Consider the following 6,404-nt stretch of genomic DNA (forward strand, 5'->3'; position numbering starts at 1 on the left):
CAAGGTTATGGCAAGATGGTTACAAGAAGAGGAAGGCTGTCTTCCATTGGTGAATAAGAAAATGTATACATACAAAGTGTTCTGATGTCAAGAGGGTGGGAAGGGATGGGAAACCTCCCCAATGGGAACATGACAAAACAAATATACATTTTTAGTATGGAGGAGAAGATTATAACTCCTGACAAAGAGAATCCTGGAACAAAAAAGAAAAATAGACACAAGAGTCTATATGGCGGGATAAAAGGGGGACAAGCTCACAGGGGGTTCATAACATTAATGGTTGGAACTTGAAGGATTAGAAGAATGGTCTCTTACTTGATTGAAAAAAGTGTAGCTACGGATAAATAAAACACCCCAAAAAAATAATTAAATATCCTTGCTTCCATGTACATACAAACGCAAATGCGTGTATCAGGACTTAAATAGCACCAAAGGTTTGCACAGTTCTATACAATTTAAAGGGGGACCACAAAGGAGGGGCAAGTGATACAAAAGGAAATACCTGTGGGGGGATGAGTTGATGCAGTAAGTAGACGTTCAGTTGTTAGGTAGAGGAGGGATAGGCTGCAATGAAGAGATGGGTTTTCAGAGATCACCTAAAGGGAGACAGAGTAGTAGATTGCCAGACAGATTGGGATAGGGAGTTCCAGAGGATAGGAGAGGCTCTGAAGAAGTCCTAAAGGTGAGCATGGAAGGAGGTGACAAGGAAGCTATTAGAGAGCAGGAGGTCTTAGGAGGAGCAAAGAGGACAGTTTGGGTTATATTTTGAAGTGAAGTTGGTAATGTAGCTCAAGGTGGAGGGGTGGTTGGCTATATTGTTAGTGTTTAGAATTTAATTCATTGGGAGAGTGGAAGCCAGTGGAGGGATTGGCAGAGAGGGGTGTGGGATGGAAGGCAGTGGAGAGATTGGCAGAGACGGGCAAGGGGTGGAAGCCAGTGTATGGATTGGCAGAGATGGGTGAGGGAAGGAAGCCAATGGGTTGATTGGCAGAGAGGGGCAGGTGATGGAAGCCAGTGGAGGGATTGGCAGAGAGAAGAGGAGATGGAAGCCACTGGAGGGATTGGCAGACGGGGGTGAGGGATGGAAGCCAGTGGAGGGATTGGCAGAGAGGGGCAGGGGATGGAAGCCAGTGGAGGGATTGGCAGACAGGGGCAGGTGATGGAAGCCAGTGGAGGGATTGGCAGACAGGGGCAGGTGATGGAAGCCAGTGGAGGGATTGGCAGACAGGGGCAGGTGATGGAAGCCAGTGGAGGGATTGGCAGACAGGGGCAGGTGATGGAAGCCAGTGGAGGGATTGGCAGACAGGGGCAGGTGATGGAAGCCAGTGGAGGGATTGGCAGACAGGGGCAGGTGATGGAAGCCAGTGGAGGGATTGGCAGACAGGGGCAGGTGATGGAAGCCAGTGGAGGGATTGGCAGACAGGGGCAGGTGATGGAAGCCAGTGGAGGGATTGGCAGACAGGGGCAGGTGATGGAAGCCAGTGGAGGGATTGGCAGACAGGGGCAGGTGATGGAAGCCAGTGGAGGGATTGGCAGACAGGGGCAGGTGATGGAAGCCAGTGGAGGGATTGGCAGACAGGGGCAGGTGATGGAAGCCAGTGGAGGGATTGGCAGACAGGGGCAGGTGATGGAAGCCAGTGGAGGGATTGGCAGACAGGGGCAGGTGATGGAAGCCAGTGGAGGGATTGGCAGACAGGGGCAGGTGATGGAAGCCAGTGGAGGGATTGGCAGACAGGGGCAGGTGATGGAAGCCAGTGGAGGGATTGGCAGACAGGGGCAGGTGATGGAAGCCAGTGGAGGGATTGGCAGACAGGGGCAGGTGATGGAAGCCAGTGGGGAGATTGGTAGAGAGGGGCAGGTGATGGAAGTCAGTGGGGAGATTGGAGGGAGATGAGTGGCAGACATGAGCTGTTGGTAAGGTGGAGTCTGGCAGCAGCATTCATGATAATCTGAAGAAGTGAAAGCATGTGTAGGGGAAAGCTTGTGTAGGCCAAAAAGGAGGGACTTTCAATAGATGAGATGAGAGATAATTGGGGAGTGAATTAGTAGCTTGGTGGTGTCATTGAGAAATAACCACTTAACCGCCACCCTAGAAAACTCTAAGCATGGCGGACGTCACTGTCCTGTTTTTTGCAATGTGAGTTCATTACAAGGTGATGTGAAATATACGAGCATGTCAAACTGGCGGCCGTCTCGTTTGTCTGTAATGGCATCAATGAATGTGTTTGTGTTGATGCCTCTTCCATCAGGAGCACTTAAAATAAAGCATGAGGCGACGTTTATCCTGACCCCTCTCTGTGGTAAGGGCGTACCGTGAGAAGAATTATCATTTTCACCGGCGGCCTTTTCTCCTGCGCAATATTGTCGTGTTTAATTAATCAGACTCGTCCATGAAGCCATCCGTCTTCCTACATGCGTCAGGATGGGGTGGGGAGAGATGGACTGGAGAGGAGTGCAGGATGTGTCCATCGCTCAGGATCACAAAGGGCAGGAGGCACGGGGAACTTTGGACCAGATTTATGTCAGCTATGTCTTATGATGCTCCGGGTGGGGGCCGGAGCTCCTCTTAGTTTTCTCTCTTCCTCGTTAAAGTAACCTTACAAGTCTGTAGGAATACATCCTGACGGGTTGTAATATATAGTAACAATATCATTTTCCCCGAAAAAATTCTACTTCATATTCTAAAAAAGCATCCGTAAGCTCTAGACCAGTGACGTCACCTAGGCTCAGATGATGTCCTCAGTCTGCTGCATGCAGGAGGAAGCATTTCCTCAGTCTCCCCTCCCAAGTGATCAGACTCCTGCATGCAGGAGGAAGCATTTCCTCTGTCTCCCCTCCCCAGTGATCAGAGTGCAACATTGTAATTGTGTAGAAAGTCACAACGTATCAGACATACAGCATATGATCACATCCAAGAACTGCACCGGCACCAGGATTTCCATGACCGTGGCCCCTTTCACACTGGCCAACAAGGAGAGGATCCGTCAACAGATGCTCTTCTGATCAGAGCGGCATGGATGGGATGTCACCGCTGTGACATCCGTGTCCGTACAGTTTTTTTCTCCATCTTGCGATGGAGGAAAAAACTAAAAGTGCCGGACGGTCGCACGTCTTCTGTCGAACCAGCATGTTCGAAAACCAGCCGGGAATCGTACGATTCTCGGCTGGTTAGAACGGTGCTCGGAAGATAAATGCTGAACGGGCCGGTGTGCGCACGCGCACACTGCCCGTTCAGCATTGCGGTCATCGGAAGCCCGTCCCTCAGGGGGGTGGGCTTGCGATGATCGAGAGTGTGATCTGCCTGTCCAAGATAGGCAGATCGTACGTTTTTTTAATCCCTTTACAACCATCGCAAGACTAAAGTCTTGCGATGGTTGTAGAGTGTATGGCCACCTTAAGGCTGGGCACACACCTTACAACTATTGCAAGACTTTTGTCTTGCGATGGTTGTAAGGTACGGCTTCCGATGACAGCAATGCGCACACCGGCCCGTCCGGCTTTTATCGTACGAACATGCTACACACCCGCCGAACATCGTACGCTGCTCGGCAGGTTTTCGAACATGTTCGTAAGATAATTGATCCGCTTTTTCTGGCACTGGGTCTTCCTGTGTGGATAAAGTATCTGGAGCTCATGAGAGATGATCAGATGGATTACATGGTTTCTGGTTAATGTCCCAGATTAATCATATCGCCGGCTTAGTATAATAATAAGAGCCGCATACAAAATGATCTAATCGGCGTCAATTTTGGGTGATAATTCCAAAATCTGATATCCTGACTCCGGCCAAGATGTTTTTTTTTTCTTCTTTTTTTGGAAGAGAAGGATCAAAATCTCTGTTAACTCTTTATTGCTCCTCCTTACCATCTGGACTTGACTTGTATTGTAACTGTAATGTCTTCCTTATATTGTAAAGCGCTGCGCAGACTGCTGGCGTTATATAAATCCTGTATAATAATAATAATTACTAGTAATACTGGTATCGGTATCGGTGCCGATGCCGAGTATTTGGGCGAGTACTCGTATTCACCCAAATCCTTCGATGCCTAGCCCGATACTTCCGGTATCAGAAAGCCGGGCAGCAAGTCATTACACGCCCCCTGGCTTTCTGATTGGCCAGATTAGCCAGCTTCTCGACCAATCAGGAAGCCGGGCAATGAGTCATTACACGGCGCCCGGCTTCCTGATTGGCCAGAAAGCCGGCTCCTTGCTTCCTGCTCACCTGGTGATGAGGGAGCATGGAGACGGCTTCCCTGCTAATCAGAAAGCCGGGAGGCGAGTCATTACATGCCGCCTGGCTTCCTTAATGGGACTTCCGGTGTTGGTATTCGGTATCGATGAGTACCGAAACAAAATATCGGTACTCATACTTGATATAAAAAAAAAACGGTATCGGTGCATCCCTAATAATAATAATATTTTTGTGCGTTGCCGTTTGGGAGATTTGACGGATATTAGGTAGTAGACTGTATGCTGGGTACAAATTTGTACATCATGGCACATTTACTTTGTGAGCCCTTTTCCAGCGCTGTTGGATCCATCGGCAGTCCCCCTCCGCCATTATCTTTGCCGCCGACACCTCTGGATTCCCAGCCGTCCTCTTCAGCCATTGGGTGGTCATTGATGATGTAGCTCCTGTGCATGCAGGTAAGGATTGTTTGCAGACGAGATATGCAAAGTATAACATGTATAAGAGAACATCAATGTAACAATCTGCAAAAATGCTGAACGGGCCGGTGTGCGCACGCGCACACTGCCCGTTCAGCATTGCGGTCATCGGAAGCCCGTCCCTCAGGGGGGTGGGCTTGCGATGATCGAGAGTGTGATCTGCCTGTCCAAGATAGGCAGATCGTACGTTTTTTTAATCCCTTTACAACCATCGCAAGACTAAAGTCTTGCGATGGTTGTAGAGTGTATGGCCACCTTAAGGCTGGGCACACACCTTACAACTATTGCAAGACTTTTGTCTTGCGATGGTTGTAAGGTACGGCTTCCGATGACAGCAATGCGCACACCGGCCCGTCCGGCTTTTATCGTACGAACATGCTACACACCCGCCGAACATCGTACGCTGCTCGGCAGGTTTTCGAACATGTTCGTAAGATAATTGATCCGCTTTTTCTGGCACTGGGTCTTCCTGTGTGGATAAAGTATCTGGAGCTCATGAGAGATGATCAGATGGATTACATGGTTTCTGGTTAATGTCCCAGATTAATCATATCGCCGGCTTAGTATAATAATAAGAGCCGCATACAAAATGATCTAATCGGCGTCAATTTTGGGTGATAATTCCAAAATCTGATATCCTGACTCCGGCCAAGATGTTTTTTTTTTCTTCTTTTTTTGGAAGAGAAGGATCAAAATCTCTGTTAACTCTTTATTGCTCCTCCTTACCATCTGGACTTGACTTGTATTGTAACTGTAATGTCTTCCTTATATTGTAAAGCGCTGCGCAGACTGCTGGCGTTATATAAATCCTGTATAATAATAATAATTACTAGTAATACTGGTATCGGTATCGGTGCCGATGCCGAGTATTTGGGCGAGTACTCGTATTCACCCAAATCCTTCGATGCCTAGCCCGATACTTCCGGTATCAGAAAGCCGGGCAGCAAGTCATTACACGCCCCCTGGCTTTCTGATTGGCCAGATTAGCCAGCTTCTCGACCAATCAGGAAGCCGGGCAATGAGTCATTACACGGCGCCCGGCTTCCTGATTGGCCAGAAAGCCGGCTCCTTGCTTCCTGCTCACCTGGTGATGAGGGAGCATGGAGACGGCTTCCCTGCTAATCAGAAAGCCGGGAGGCGAGTCATTACATGCCGCCTGGCTTCCTTAATGGGACTTCCGGTGTTGGTATTCGGTATCGATGAGTACCGAAACAAAATATCGGTACTCATACTTGATATAAAAAAAAAACGGTATCGGTGCATCCCTAATAATAATAATATTTTTGTGCGTTGCCGTTTGGGAGATTTGACGGATATTAGGTAGTAGACTGTATGCTGGGTACAAATTTGTACATCATGGCACATTTACTTTGTGAGCCCTTTTCCAGCGCTGTTGGATCCATCGGCAGTCCCCCTCCGCCATTATCTTTGCCGCCGACACCTCTGGATTCCCAGCCGTCCTCTTCAGCCATTGGGTGGTCATTGATGATGTAGCTCCTGTGCATGCAGGTAAGGATTGTTTGCAGACGAGATATGCAAAGTATAACATGTATAAGAGAACATCAATGTAACAATCTGCAGATCATGTGACACAGATTGGGAACATTGATGTAACAATCTGCAGATCATGTGACACAGATTGGGAACATTGATGTAACAATCTGCAGATCATGTGACACAGATTGGGAACATTGATGTAACAATCTGCAGATCATGTGACACAGATTGGGAATATT

The sequence above is a fragment of the Nanorana parkeri genome, unplaced genomic scaffold (assembly GCF_000935625.1).
Source record: "Nanorana parkeri isolate BGI_ZX_2015 unplaced genomic scaffold, ASM93562v1 scaffold1162, whole genome shotgun sequence".
Taxonomy (NCBI): Eukaryota; Metazoa; Chordata; class Amphibia; order Anura; family Dicroglossidae; genus Nanorana; species Nanorana parkeri.